Genomic DNA, 16,553 nt, shown 5'->3' with positions numbered 1-16,553 from the left:
AATCACTAAATTACTTTAGGCTTAAAAATAGCACGATGTTTCATACAGACTCCCACTGAGTGAGCACAGTGTAGTAAATAATTTAACATTGTTCAGCCAGGCAGGTTTTTTTAAACTGAAGTACAGTTGATCTACAATATTATATAAGTTTCAAGTGTAAGACATAGTGATTCACAATTTTGAGAGGTTATACTCCATTTATAGTTATTATAAAATATTGGCTATATTCCCTGTACTGTAGCTTATTTATCTTATACCTCGTAGTTTGTATCTCTTAATCCCCTACCCTTCTCTTGCCCCTTCCCCCTTCCCTCTCCCCACTGGTAACCACTAGTTTGTTCTCTATATCTGTGAGTCTGTTCCTTTTTTGCTATATTCACTAGTTTGTTTTACTTTTTAGATTCCACATATAAGTGATATGAGAAAGTATTTGTCTTTCTCCGTCTGACTTATTTCACCAAGCCTAATACCCTCCAAGTCCATCCACGCTGTTGCAAATGGCAAAGTTTCATTTTTTTTTATCAGCCAGGCATTTGTTTTCTCTCTTTTTATTTTTTTTTTCCCCTTTACTTGCTACCACATCTAATACTGAACAGCAGTTTCTTGGCAAGGCAAGGTTATTCTCTATTTCTTTATCTTCCTCACAGGTCTTGAGAAATAGAATTAATTTTTTAAGTTGAAGCAGTCGAAAGATTGCTGACTTGATACAGTTTTGCATGTGTGAGTTGTAACAATATTGGTTCCTCCAAAAGACAGTTTCTGCATCTGACTGAAGACAAGCTCTTGCCTCAGTTAATATTACCAGATTCTAACAGAACGCTTTCTTAAACTCTGAAGCACTCAAAGGACAGTGATGATTTCAAATCACATCTTCAAGATTTAGTTATCACTCAAATCCCCAATAAGGTGTTTACATTTTAGGCCTTATACCCATATGGCCACAGCAGCCAATACAAAGGCAAATTTATGATATGGGGATGGAAGCCTGGCTTTCGTTCTATTGTACCTAGTACTTCTAGTTGCCTCTAACTACTGGAAGAGATTATTCTCTCTGAAGGGAAGGTGGTAGCAGGGCCACGTGGCCAGAGTGAGGTTGGGTCTCAGATTGTGGGCTGGGAGAGGAAACTGCCACCTGGGAGAAAGGGAGAAATCAAGGAATAGAATAGTTGGAGAATCCAGAGTTCATAAAGGAAATGTGAGCATCAAATGCTTGGGGGAGTAAAGGTGGAACTGCATCAAGATGAAAGCTGAGGGCTTCCCTGGTAGCACAGTGGTTGAGAGTCCACCTGCCAATGCAGGGCACACAGGTTCGTGCCCCGGTCCGGGAAGATCCCACATGCCGCGGAGCGGCTGGACCCGTGAGCCATGGCCGCTGAGCCTGCGCGTCCGGAGCCTGTGCTCCGCAACGGGAGAGGCCGCAACAGTGAGAGGCCCGCGTACCGCAAAAAAAAAAAAAAAAAAAGATGAAAGCTGAACTTGGAGTTTGGGAGGCAAGAGAATGTGAATGAGAGACCAGGCACAGGGGCCCCGAGCTGCTTTCTGGAAAACTACTTCCGGGAAGCCTTTGATTTCTCTAGCTGGTGTCTCCTCCTTTAATCTCCCTATTAGAATCTTTTTATGGTACAACTAGTAACGTGCTTTATGATCTTTTGAGGGTGAATTCACCACGCCAAGTCCACAGCGCCCTTCATCCTGTGTCTTAGTAAAGGTAATAAGGAGATAAGAAAACAGGCATTTATGGAGCACCTGCTATGCAGTAGGTACATTTATGCATTATTTAATTAAACAATTTATGTAACTGACAGACGAGGAAACTGAGGCTCGTGATCACTGAACTAACAAGCAAGGGAAGAGCCAGGACTGAGTTCACGCCCTACCCCGTGGTCTGCTTCTCAAAGCATCAGCAGCCTGCTGGCCATGAATGAGAGAGGGATCCCTGGTTCCTGCTCTTGAAGCAGAAGGAGACCCACAAGCCACAGCTAGCTCCTGTTTGCTCCAAAGTGGACGCTCCAGCTTGTGCATTATTCAAGCCCTGGCTTCTTAATTTGCCTGTTTTCCTCTTACTTCATCTTTACTATGACCTCCACCCAGGGAGGCAAAGGCAGGACAAGGAAGGAGAACTCTGGTGTGGATTTTACTCTTCATTGGAAGCTCTGGAGAAATTTTGCAGATAGAAATTATTTGCTTAAGTTAATTTTATAGAGTGACTTTCTGACTTCAGAGAAGCTTAAAATTTCCTTTTTTTTTTTTTTTTTGGCCACACAGCAGCATGCAAGATCTTATTTCCCCGACCAGGGATCGAACCTCTGCCCCCTGCAGTGGAAGTGCGGAGACCTAACCACTGGACCACCAGGGAAGTCCCAAATTTCCTATTTTGAAGGCATCGAAGAGATCACCTGTATTACGCATCTGCCTCCTATTTCTCATGACAGATAAAAGTGACTTATAAGCACACTCCGGAGATCTCTGGATATAAAGGCCTATTGTTATCTGTTGTAGAGAATATCTTACTATTATTTTTTAAAATATCTCTATCATTTTAATAAGAAAGGGGGAAAAGCTAAGTCTCCAGAATGCCTTCCCTTTTGACTGTAGAACCTCAGAAGGTAGATATTTAGCAAGGAATCTGCTAAGCTGGAGATTAATTCCCTCCAACTTTGGTTTAATTTCTGACCCCTCCATCTAAACCTCCAAAAGTAAAGTTGTTAGGAATGTTCATTCCTGTCTAAGAGCCGGGTGTGAACCCCAGATTGTTGTGCTTTTTAATTTTACTTTTTTAAAAAAAATATTTATACTGCTCTGGGTCTCAGTTGCTGCATGCAGGATCTTTAGTTGCAGCATGCAGACTTCTTAGTTGCGGCATGCATGTGGGATCTAGTTCCCCGACCAGGGATCAAACCCGGACCCTCTGCATTGGGAGCACAGGGTCTTATCCACTGGATCACCAGGGAAGTCCCAGATAGTTGTGTTTTAAGCACAATGGTCCCGTGCACAAGATTTGCAGCATCATTGAGAACCCTTCTGAACACCTCTTTCTAAAAGATACATTCTCTTTGTGGCTTCCATCATTATGATCTGATCCCAGGCTCCATCTCCTCTGTAACCTCTCAGACAAGTAAAAACTGCAGTTGTCTTTGAATGACAGGAAATAAAATGAAAAGTAATGAGGAGTTTCTGCCAGAGAGGTTTTGTTTTCGTGCTTTCTTCCATCTTCCTTTACCTCCCCTGTGGGGAAAATTAGGGCGATGCCTTCATCAGCTTTTATTATCTTGATTTATAACCTTAGGTCACAGTTGGGAGGTAAAACATAAAGGCATAGAATTAAAGAGTGCCAGTCATGCCCTCTCCATTTTGTTCTGATCTCTCTTTTGCCAGAAATGAAATTCCTCATGCCCTGTAATTGTGTATAGATCTGCCAGTGCAGAGAATGTGTCATTGTTCCCTTGTCTTTACTTAACACTACCCTTTTCTGCATTAACTGCAACCCACATGCTATACATTTGTGTCCTTTCATGTCTGGTTTGCACCCATTCAGTTAGATGTACAACGTGCCTCCCCTAGTTTAATGAGTTGATTAGGACAAGACTTGAGAGGAAGGACATTCAGTAGCTTCAACTGATCAGCCAGAAATTTTCATTGTCTGACATCGATCAGGGAATTAAGAGAATAGCTAGTAAGCTGACCTATTGTGAGTCTTCATTCTCTTGCATCATTTCACATTCATTATGCTTCACAGTGCAAAACGATGACATTCAGTCATTCATTCAAACAAGGTTCATTAAGTTGCCTTCTATGTGTCAGTTACTAGTCAAGGTCCACGGGCAACAACAGGGAGATGACAGGCAAAATCCTGCCTCTCAAGAGGCTAGCCAGCTAGGGGCAGGAAGGCTCACAGACCAATAAACAGTCTGTTTGTAATACATCCAGGGGGATGACAGTAGGCAAAGGGCTTGTGAGCCATGGAAGGGAACTGAGGTCTCAGGAGTCGGGAACACCTCTCTTAGAGGTCTTAGGGCAGACTTCTGGGTAGCCTTCCAAGCAGAGGGAGCAGTGCATGTCACGAAGCCCAGGATGGAGCAGGTTTGGCATGTGTGAGGAACAAAAAGGACACAAAATCTGGGGCACAGGGAGCAAAGGGAAAGTGGTTGAGAGCGTAGGTGGCTGATGGACAGACTTAGGTATGGCCTTGTGGGTCAAAAATAGCAGCTTAGGACTTCCCTAGTGGCGCAGAGGTTAAGAATCCACCTGCCAATGCAGGGGACACAGATTCGAGCCCTGGTCCAGGAAGATCCCACATGCCGCAGAGCAACTAAGCCTGTGCGCCACAACTACTGAGCCTGTGCTCTAGAGCCCACGAGCCACAACTACTGAAGCCCGTACGCCTAGAGCCCGTGCTCCACCACAAGAGAAGCCACCGCAATGAGAAGCCCGCGCACCGCAACGAAGAGTAGCCCTTGCTCACCGCAGCTAGAGAAAGCCCGCATGCAGCAACTCAGACTCAAAGCAGCCATAAATAGATAAATAAATTTACTTTAAAAAAAATAGCAGCTTACATTTCATTCTGATAAGGTATGGATACCACAGGGAGGTTTTGAGCAGAGGGGGCATAATCTGACTTCTGTTTCAAAAGAGTCACTCCAACTGAGAGTGGACTATAGGGGTAACAGTAGAAACCAGGAAGCCAGTTATGAGTTAATCACAGTAAGCCAGTGAAGGACCAGGATAGGAGTGGTGGAGGGGAGACAGGCAAGGTTAGGTTCATGCTGTACTTTGAAGGTGAAGCCAACAGGCTTTGCTGAAAGACTGGACATGTGGTAGGAAAGGAGACAAGGATAACTTCAAGAGTGGGGGACGTACTAGATGAATAATGCTAGTGTTTACTGAAAGAGGGAAGCCTGAAGGAAGAGAAGATCAGACAGAAGGAGAAAAAAGTCAAGGATTTTCTTTCGGACATACTAGCTTAGAGAAGGTTGTTGGATCTGTAGGTGGAGATGAAGTTCAGAGTTGAGGTTAGGTTGCAGATATAAGCCCAGCCTCTTTTGTCATCTATATATCAAGCTAACCTTAGGTTTGAGTCTTTGTTTATGTCTGAAGTTTAGTTCCTTCTTTTTCTCTTCCCTTATCCTCACATCCTTTTATTTCCTCTCAAGAGTACACCTTCTGAATTCCCCTGTCCCCATCCCACAAACCAAGTATTCCCAGAGTGCTGCGTGTGAACTCAAGCACTTCTTCAGAAAAAAAGCAAATTCCAAACAAAAGAAAAGCAAATTCCTCCTCTCTAAATTGTGTCTTGATTACCCCCTCATAGGCCACTTACACAGTATGACTGAGAGCCTTCACATTTTGAGAAATGTGAAAGATTCTTTTGGGGAAAGTAGTTGCCTATAGAATAAAGGCTGAACTTGTCAGGCTGGCATTTAAGCTTCTGAATAATCTCACCCTGTTTCACCTCTTCAAGGCTCCATGTGTTCAAATTCAGATCTCAGATCTGACCTCTGAACTTCAAGAGTTGGTCTAACCTTCACTCGGCGGGTACAGGCTGTTACTCCCAGACACTCAGGGAGAGCAGGTGGTTGCAGCATAAAAGGATGATCCACATGAACAGAAGCTCAGTCCCAGAGGGAAAGACCCTTAATTGTGAGGACAGGGATGGCCCTGGAAAGGTGATCTCCTGTGTAGGGAGGAGCGATTCCACCACTGCTCAGCGCTTCCATGCTCTTTTGTGATTCCATGCTCTTTTGTGATTCCACATCCCCAGAGCGATTCCACCACCCCCAGAGCTTCCATGCTCTTTTTTGAACATCTAGTATCTTGTTCCTGCAAAGAGGGGTGCCCTAAATTGCAGGAGAAGTATTTGGATCATTGGAAACAGGGCTCCCATCACGATCATCACTAATTACTAAATTGCTGTTCTTCTTATAGACAGATTAGTCTCATTTGCTGCACAGAACTATGGTTGAGCATGGTCCCTGCTGCCTGTCTAACCGGACTTGGAACCTACCCATCCTGGGTCTGTGATGTGGAAGAAATGACTTGACTTTTCTGTAACTCAGTTTCTTTCTTTTTTTTTAACTTGTTCTTTATTTTACTTATTTTTAAAATATTTATTTAATTTATGCATTTGGTTGTGTTGTGTCTTCGTTGCAGCATGTGGGCTCCTTAGTTGTGGCTCGCAGGCTCCTTAGTTGTGGCATGCAGACTCCTTAGTTGCAACATGCAAACTCTTAGTGGTGGCATGCATGTGGGATCTAGCTCCCAGGCCAGGGATCAAACCCAGGCCCCCTGCATTGGGAACGAGGAGTCTTAGCCACTGCGCCACCAGGGAAGCCTCTGTAACTGCATTTCCACACCTGCAAATCTACTTCAGAGGGTTGGGGTGAAGAGTAAGTGACTTCATACACATAATGTGCTCAGAACCATGCTGAGCATGGAGTCATTGCTTAGTGAATGAGAGGTATTGTCATTACCATCCGTCCACCAGGACTGAGAATCTGATCATCTATGGGTTATGAAGAAAATGCAGTTGAAGGAACTGAGAAAGCCTGACTTAGAAACTGGCTCGGCCATGGTGGCGTCCTTGAGTGGTTCTACCAGTGAAGGGCCACCTCTCCATGGCCTTCTCCTCTCAGACCCAATCCTGACCCCCATCCAGGCAGACCCACTGTCTTTCTTTGTTTCCCCCTGAAAAATACTTCTTCACTGGGGTAAAGTTAGTTATTGCTGAGTAAAAATTACTCTACAACTTAGTGGCTTAAAACAATAAACACTGACTATCTTGCAGGATCCAGAATCCGGCTCAGGCACACAGCTGTTGGTAGGAGGCCTCAGCTCCACACCACAGAGACCCCTCTGCAGGGCCACTGCATGCAGTGGCAGCTGGCTTCCCCCAGCATGGGTGATTCAGGACAGCAAGAAGGAGCCATGATGCTTTTTATGACTAGTTTCAGAAGTCACCTACTGTCACGTCTGCACATTCCATTTGCTAGAATTAAATCTCTAAGTCCCACTCATGCCCATGCAGAGAGGAACTGAGCTCCACCTTCTGAGGGGGAGATTGGCAAAGAATTGTAGACATCTTGTAAAACCACAACAATCGGTGATTGAGACTCAGAGCTAGTGAGTTATAACATTTAGGACAATATAGACTCCCTCCTTTTTAAACCTCTAAATGGTTTATAAGACCTTGGGCCATCTACCCAGATATTCACTAAAAACTCTGAGAACCCCAAAGCAGCGCTTTGTGGTCATAAAGCTGAGTAGGGTGCTGCAGGGTCCTCCTGGGCACAAAAGCCTTTCTGTGTCCCCCGTTTCTTGTCTGCAGGAAAAAGGCTTCAGCCTCCTAGACCTTCCCTGAGCTCCAAAGGGCAGATTCAAACAGTAATCAGGGAAATGAGGGAATGTAGAAACAAGAGTGGATTTTGTTTGTTTGTTTCAAACCACTGAGATTTCAGTGCTGTTTTAATATAGGCAGACCCTAGCCTATCCCAATAGATACAATTATTAAGCAGAAAAGTCAAGTGTTAAGAAAACTTTATTTCTTCTGTGTTCTTACATGAAAGAAGGGGGAGAAGTATGAGAGATATAGGTATTTGCTTACATTTTCAGAAAAACAGTGAAAGAATAAAACAAGAACAAAATTTTAAAAAATTATTGATAATGAAAGAGAGGAAATAGAGTTAAGAGGATATGGATGGAAGGCTGACTTCTCTAATTATGTCTTAATATACAGTACTCATTTTTGAATCATGTAACTATCTTCCATATTTAAAATATAAATCAGGAGAGGGGTCCTTGTGGTGATGGAATTGTTCAGTATCTTGACTCTGATAAAATTATTTAGAGCTAAACACACACACACACACACACACACACACACACACACACACACACACAAGTATAGTAAAACTGGAAGAATCTGAATAAGATCTATGGATTGTTTGAATGTTGATATTCTGGTTGTGATATTACACTACAGTTTTACAAACGTTACCATTGGGGGAAACTGAGTTAAAGTATATGTATGATCTCTCTATTGTTTCTTACCATGTGAAAAATAGCATTTCATTACAAGAAATTTTTAAATATTCAAAACACAAGGAGAAAACTTCAAAAACTCAATTGTCATGGAAAGCTTTAACTCATTACTCCTACACTATGACAACAGATGAAAAACATACTTAGATTTGACTAATTTTATTTTTATCCATTCCTCTATTTAGATAAATGGATATTTATGAAATAATAAAGGCAAAACTCTGATTAATGAATTGAACAAGGAAAAGAGGGTAAAATTTATAAATAAGTACAGAAGTTGCTTCTTTTGAAGAAAAGATCATAAAATAGAAACACATCTGTAAAATGTCTTCAGTGTTGGTGATGTCACAGTGAGATGGATTTTCACATGTAAGCCTGGGGAATTGTAAATTATCATTCATTTAACTAATATTGTCTTAAGTATAAAATACAGAGAAGGGTAGAGGGTGTGTTAACCCCAGTATTTTGACATTAAGGAGACTTTGAAAATTGACAGTATTCAGAGTGAACTCCATCAAATCCATTTTACTCCTTGATCAGTTTTCTGTAGAGCAGTGCTGTCCCATGGTCCTTTCTGAAATGACGGAAATGTTCTACACCTGCACCATTCAACATGGTAAACCTAGTGTTAGAAGGAAATCACCAGGTCTATTATACCTACTACTCTTTGTATAAACTGGTATCATAACCATGGGAAAAGAAGTATTGTTACCTCCAGAAGCTACAGTGAGAATGTCTCATCACCTCAATTTCTGATGACGTTTGGTATTTGTGTTATTAAAAGAATGAACATTTGAAAAGTCATGTATGGCCGGGATCATGATCCAGGTAAACAGTTCTAGACCCACGTGTAACATTCATTAGCTTTGTGATCTCGGGTAAGTCTAGGCTTGAATGTCGTGAGCTCCAAATGAAGCCATTAGACACAGCATTTCCTTTCAAGCTTGAACAAATTCTACTATAAATATCCATATGCCATCTGGGAAGCTGGCCAACATTTGTTCTAAGAATTAGAGGGTGCAGCTTTAAGATGTGCACACACAAACTCTGTGGAGGCCGCGAGGAGGAGCCCAAGCTGGCCTCAGACTCGACCTCCCCACTGTGAGCTCCAGGCTGTGGGTAAGTGTGTGTCTTTTTTTTTTTTCTGCAGTACACGGGCCTCTCACTGTTGTGGCCTCTCCCGTTGCGGAGCACAGGCTCCGGACGCACAGGCTCAGCGGCCATGGCTCACGGGCCCAGCTGCTCCACGGCATGTGGGATCCTCCCGGACCGGGGCACGAACCCGTGTCCCCTGCATCGGCAGGTGGACTCTCAACCACCGCGCCACCAGGGAAGCCCGTGTGTGTCATTTTTGCTGTCTGTAAACCCCAGGGCGGTCTATCACAGTGATAAACCCCTAACATTGCACTCTTTTCTCCCTCTCTTTATTTATTTTTTATTTTTGAAGTATGATTGATTTATAATGTGTTAATTTCTGCTGTACAGCAAAGTGATTCAGTCATACATATATATATATACCTACATTCTTTTTCATATTCTTTTCCATTATGGTTTATCATAGGATATTGAATACAGTTCCCTGTGCTATACAGTAGGACCTCGTTGTTTATCAGTTCTCTATATAATAGTTTGCACTTGCTAATCCCAAACTCCCAACCCATCACTCCCCACCTTCCTCCCCCTTGGTAACCATAAGTTTGCTTTCCAAGACTGTGATTCTGTTTCTGTTGCATAGATAGGTTCATTTGTGTCGTATTTTAGATTCCACATATAAGTGCTATCATATGGTATTTGTCTTTCTCTGTCTGGCTTACTTCCCTTAGTGTCATCATCTCTAGTTGCATCCATGTTGCTGCAAATAAGCCCCTAGGGCTTTGGATTTAGAACCAGTTGAGGTTCAAATGGTAGCCCTTTTGCTGGTCTGACACTGGCCAGGCCTTGCTTCTGCACCTGAGTCTACCTCACATCACAGGGTGAGGCTCCATTCCGCCAGGGGACAGACCCGGCTGCTGATTCAGGGTTCACAGGTCCCCCCCAACCCCATACACACGCAGCACCCTATCTTTCTCAGGGGTGCTTTCCTTTTTTCCCTTGAGATTTTGGAGGCCTTACCTAGTAACAAGTGACGGGAGACAGGGCAGACAGGCTCTCAGTGTCCACTGAGAAGCCGTCACCCTGTCTGGCCCTCTGGTCTTCCATCCACGTGACCTGGACTATCACCCTTGGTTGCTGTTGGCAACACAGTCAGGACCAGACATTCTGTGGCTCCTCTCTTCTTCCCTGGAGCCCTTCAGCCTCCCTGAGTCTGCACCCAAAAAGGAAGACTCTAGGCCTCCCTCCAAGGGTTGAGCTTGACTGGGGATGGGGTGGAGCTGGGGCGCAGAGCACAGGGAACTTTCTCAGACTCCTGCTCTCTGGCCCAGGGCATTTATCAAGTCCTTGGGACGAGGAATCTTATTTACTAACATGTGCCTTCCCCAAATCAGTTCTTTGCTTTCTTCCTTAAAGACCAGGATTTTTAAAAGCTTTCCTTTTTTTCTCTCTGTTTTTCCTTCCTTGAGAAATTAAAATATCTGGCTTTCTGGATCAGACACAAGGAAATATCACAGAAAAAAATGTCAGTTAGAATTTTCCAGCAATATATGCCATATAAAAGTTTAATAAGTAATCTATGTAGAACACTTAGCACTGGGCCTCATGCATTGTAGACACTCAACAAACAGTAGCTGTGGTGATTAATATCTACTCTGCAATGTTATTTTAAAGATATTTATAACGTATGTAAAATGTCTGACATATAATAGATGTTCATTAAATGTCCCTCATCATAGTGAAGAAAATGGTTTTTTTTTTTTTCCTTTTTTGCAGTACGTGGGCCTCTCACTGCTGTGGAGCACAGGCTCCGGACGCGCAGGCCCAGCGGCCATGGCACACGGGCCCAGCCGCTCCGCGACATGTGGGATCTTCCCGGACCGGGACACGAACTTGTGTACCCTGCATCGGCAGGCGGACTCTCAACCACTGTGCCACCAGGGAAGTCACAAGAAAATGGTTTTGAGTTTAATATAAAGACTGATACTGTTTTCGAATGATAGTGTTAACTGGAAATAATAATTTTTTAAAAGGGTTTGAGAATTTATCTTTCCTCGTCCTCATTTTTATCTCCTGTCAACCACATCCGATGCTAGCTCAAAGTATACACTTAGATGTCCCTGGCCTTCATATTCTGGAAGATTGTATCAGCAGAAATAACCATTAAGCCTCTGGAATGACACATGACACATAACACCGGCCATTAAATCATCAATATATTGACCAAATGGAATTATTTGCTTCATCTAAGTCTAATGGCAGGAAAATGGGAAAAGCAAAATTATAGATTGGGCTGTTGTGAGGGCAGATTCAGAGACCCAGACTTCTAGGCATATTCCAGAAAAGTATGGAAATGCAACAGGCTTCTCAGATTTCTTTTGGCTTCTTCGGCTACTCTGGTAAATAGGACGTCTCTGATGGAGGTGGAAGCTCCACTGGCTGACTAATAAGATACAGTCTCCTCTACACTGCCAGCATTTTGGGTCAAGGGCATTGAACTGACCCTTGCAATGAATGCATGGGATCTGTATGAGGAAAACCAGAGAATCTTAATTAAGGGTAGGAAATAAGATGAAATAAATATAGAAAATACCATGTTATGTAGAAAGACTAAATATGCCAAATTCATTAAATTTTAGGGTTAATATTATCCCAAGCAAAATCCCAATGAATATAATGCTGGCCCAAGTGATTCTAAAGTCTGTTCTGAAAAATAAATATAGAGCTATTTTTTTTTGAGACAGTGAAGAGTAAGGAGGAGATACCTCCTTTACCATGCAGGAAAATGCATTATAACGTGGCAGTAATTAAAATGGCATGGTTGTGGTTCACGAACAGAAATGGGAAGGAATAGCCTGAGACAGACCCTACCATATGTAAGAATTTATACTAGAAAAGTGTGTAAATGTTAAATGGTATTCATCTTTTGTGCATCAAAGGATGCCATCCATAGAGTGAAAAGGCAATCCACGAGAAGATATCTGTAAACCATATATTTGATAAGGGGTTAATATCCAGAATATATAAAGAACTCCCACAATTCAACAACAACAACAACAAAATCAAACGACCTGATTCAAAATGGGCTAAGGACTTGAATAGACATTTCTCTAAAGATGAAATCAGTGATACACCCGAGGGTTAAAAAAAAAAATCATTTTAGATTCTGTCAATATATCACATATCAAAATTAATTCCAGATGTAGTAGAGCTTTGCTATTAAAAAAAATCAAATCATAGGAAAGTTGAAGAAATGATTTTTGTTAATCTGACAACATGGAATAAGGTCATAAGCATAAAAATAAAACCTAAGAAAAGTTATCATACATGTGGCTCCCAGCCTGGGGATTCAAAAGAGTTAGGCTGCAACTGTTGTTTCCTTTGCAAAACCAATTTTTAGTTTCTCCCCATTAATACTACAACTACTCTCTACTCATTTTTTTATTTTAATTTTATATTGGAGTATAGTTGATTTACAATGTTGTGTTAGTTTCAGGAATACAGCAAAGTGATTCAGTCATATATATATATATATATATATATATATATATATATATATATATATATATATCCTTTTTCAGATTCTTTTCCCATATAGGTTATTACAGAGCATTGGTAGAATTCTCATGCTATACAGTAGGTCCTTGTTGATTATCTATTTTTTATATAGTTCTACTCATTATTTTTAATGAGCAAAACCATTTCCTTGATACGAACTTGGTGCAACATTGTCCCAGGTCTTCCTCCTGGTTTAACCTTCAGATGTTAGGTTAGAGGGTGCATTCCTCTTTCTGAAGAGTGAGCCTTGGACCCATCCTCTCACTTCATTAAAGACAGTTAGTTCCCTCTATCTGTCTGTCTGGCTGTCTTCTTTCCATCATTTTGCCAACAGTCTCCTCTTTTTTTTTTTTTTGCGGTACGTGGGCCTCTCACTGTTGTGGCCTCTCCCATTGCGGAGCACAGGCTCCAGATGCACAGGCTCAGCGCCCATGGCTCACGGGCCCAGCCGCTCTGCGGCATGTGGGATCTTCCCGGACTGGAGCACGAACCCGTGTCCCCTGCATCAGCAGGCGGACTCTCAACCACTGCACCACCAGGGAAGCCCTAACAGTCTCCTCTTTTACTGGATAATTCCCATGAGCATAAATATATGTTTGCTCTCTCAGTTTTCAAAACACACACACACACACACACACACACACACTCACACGCACACACTGGCCCCTCCATCCCCACCCTTCCTCCAGCTGTTGCCTCACTTCTCTACTCCCCTGCAGAGGATGACTGTTGCAAAGAACTGTCTAGGAACACAGCCTCCATATCCTCAGTTCATCTAGCCTTCAGCCCACTCCAATCTGGCTTCTGCCACCAACACACAAATGAAATCGCTTTTGTCATGTCACAAACCAATTCCATTTGCCGCAATCGTTGGGCCCTTTTCGATCCTCATTCCAGGCACATTTGACAGAATGGATGGCTTCCTCTCCTCAACATGCTCTCCGCTCTTGGGATCTGTGGCAGGACAACATCTCCTGATTTCCCCCTCAGTTTATGGTTCTCTTCTCTCTCTTGAATACTTGCCCTGGATAATCCCGTTCATTTCCATGGCTTTAAAAACATCCCATCTGGCAGAGTTCCCTGGTAGCCTTCTGGTTAGGATTCTGGGCTTTCACTGCCATGGCCCGGTTTTGATACCTGGTTGGGGAACTAAGATCCCACAAGAAAATTCCATGTGCTGACTGCTTCTGACTTTACACACTCACATGTCCATCAGCTGCCCCTATATCTCAGCTTGGAGGTCCAATAGTATTTCAAAAAAAATCTTGTCAAAAATGGGCATCTTCAGTTTCCCCCATAACCTGCCTTCACCTCACACAGGTTTCCTAATCACATCTCCTGTGTTGCTCAAGCTAGAAACTTGGGAATCATCCTTGATTCGTAATCAGAGTCCCATCTATTCTGTTTCTGAAATACATCTCAACTTCCTCTCGTTCTCTCTATGTCCACTGCCACCATCCTGGTCTGTACTATATCATCTCTGACCTAGATTACTGCCCAAGACCCATTCTTGCCCCTCCCTAATCATTCTCTTTGCATCCCTGCCTATGGCTCCAAACCAATTGCCTCAGGTCTCTGATATGTCATTGGGGTAAAGTCAAGAGGAGTTGCTTTTGAATTGTAGGTCCAATGAGAAGGGAAGAGAAAAATCAAGAATGACCAGGGTTTTGCTTGAGCAATTTTGCACGAGGCAATGACTGTTATCAAGATGGGAAAGTTTGGGTCAGGTACAGGTTTGGCTGATGGGGATGGGTTGGAGGGGTGATCAATAGTTTTTCCATGTGCTAATCCCGAGATGTCATTTAGCCAAGCAGGAGTGTGCTATAGTTGCAAAGAAATATTAGACAGGATAGATGTTTGTTGAATGAATAAGTGAACCAAACTAGGCTACCAGAGAAGCAAATTCTGGGGGAAAGATTTGGAAGAGTTGGTAAGGCTGGGAGGTAACATTCTAATGGAAATCCCTGGTATTATTTGGATATATGGGCCTGGAGAGCAATAAGAAAATTAGACCTGGAGGCTTAGAGCTGAGGGTTATCTTGAGAGTTTAAAGTACGGAAAAGATAAGATGAAAGTGGAACTTCTAGAAAACGAAACTATTTTCTTTTCACATATTTATTCAAAATAAAATTAGTTTTATTGAGTTTGATGGGGAAATGTTTAGTGTCATCCCTTTCTTCTACCCACTAGAAACCAGTAGCTCCCCTCTTCCTCCATTCCAAGTGGTGACAGCCAAAAATGTCACTAGACATTTCCCATCCCCAGGGTCGAGGAGAGAATCGCCCCTCGTTGAGAACTACAGGATTACAGCAATGGCAATGAGAAAATCGGTACTTCTTTTTAGCCACTGAAATGTTAATATTAGAGAATACTGGAGAGATAACTACCAAGTAGTGGCGTTCTGAGCTTTTACCCTGCAAAAAGCTCTTGGAAAGAATTTGATCACGAAGCAGGCTGCATGCACTGCGAGGGCGTGGGGTCGGGAAAGAGGGTGGAGGCGCGCTCCCACGCAGGAGAGCATCGTTAAAGGCCAGGGCAGAGGACAGCAGCCAGCACCTGGGCTCAGCGTTGCAGACAGCGCTGTCTCCCCGTGAAGAAATCCTGGCTGCTCTCCACACGCGGATGGCTTTGGTGGAAGCAGGCAGGTCCCAGCATTGCCGAGCCCTATGGGTGTTGATCTCATTGGAGCTGACTCAGTACAGTTCACCTGCTGCCCCCTAGCGAGGCGGCTCGGGATGCCTGGTAAGTTGTGGTACCTCCCGAACTGCGTGTCCAGGCTGAACTGCCAAGCTGGCTCTGAGCTTGAATAACAGGGGTGGTGCTGTTTGCAGCAACATGGATGGACCTGGGGATTGTCGTGCTGGGTGGGGTGGGTCGGACAGAGATCGAGGTGGTGTCGCTTATGTGCGGAATCTAAAAGAGAGGTGACGGGGGTGAACTTATTTGCGAGGTGGAAACAGACAGACTTAGAGAACGAGCTTGTGGTCGTGGGGGGCGGGGTGGAGTGGGGGGAGGGATAGTTAGGGAGGTTGGGATCGACATGTACCACTGCTGTATTTAAAATGGATGACCGGCGGGGACCTGCTGTGTAGCTCGGGAAACTCTGCTCCGTATTATGTGACGCCTAGATGGGAGGAGAATTTGTAAGAGAATAGATACACCTGTATGTATGACTGAATCACTTTGCTGTGCACCTGAAGCGCACACGGCATTGTTCATCAGCTATACGCCAATATAAAATAAAAAGTTAAAAAAAGGAAAAAAAAAAGCACCCAAAACACAAAAAAACAGGATCCAGGAGACCGGAACAGGTTGGCCTTCTAGCTTTCCTTCCGTCCTTGCTCCAAATAGCATCCTTAACAGTCACTAGCGACTTCCCAAACGTGGCGAAGTGGACGGCACAGGACGTCAGTGGGACAGCGTGGGCGGGGGGCGTTGGTGGTGACGGAAAGGCTCGACCACTGCAAGTGCTTCCCAGGCGGTAAAAGTAGCCCGGCGAAAAGTGGGCTGGGGCAGCCGCTAGGGCACCAGGAACATACTCTCTCTCGGTCGCCCTCTGCTGTCGAGACGAGTGAGGACAGCTCCTGCAAGAGACACCGTTCTGTTCCGGAGGCACAAATTCAGATGCCAGGCACCGATATAGGCCACGGGATGACATTGCTTCTTACCAGCTGCAGTGAAGACAGATCATCTATTTCAGTGTGTGTGCCAGGAAAAGAAACGCTAATCATAGACCGTAGAGTCCCAAAGCACAGATTTAGAGATATTGAGGGACTAATCCTGTCCCTGAAACATAACAACTGCGTATGGGAGGGTAGCAGTAGGGATAAGAATTAGTTCTCTGAGGAGAGTGTTAAAATGATCTCCAT

Source organism: Hyperoodon ampullatus, assembly GCF_949752795.1.
Source record: "Hyperoodon ampullatus genome assembly, chromosome: 9".
Taxonomy (NCBI): Eukaryota; Metazoa; Chordata; class Mammalia; order Artiodactyla; family Ziphiidae; genus Hyperoodon; species Hyperoodon ampullatus.
The sequence above is the reverse complement of the archived record's forward strand: the minus strand, read 5'-3'. Positions refer to the sequence as shown.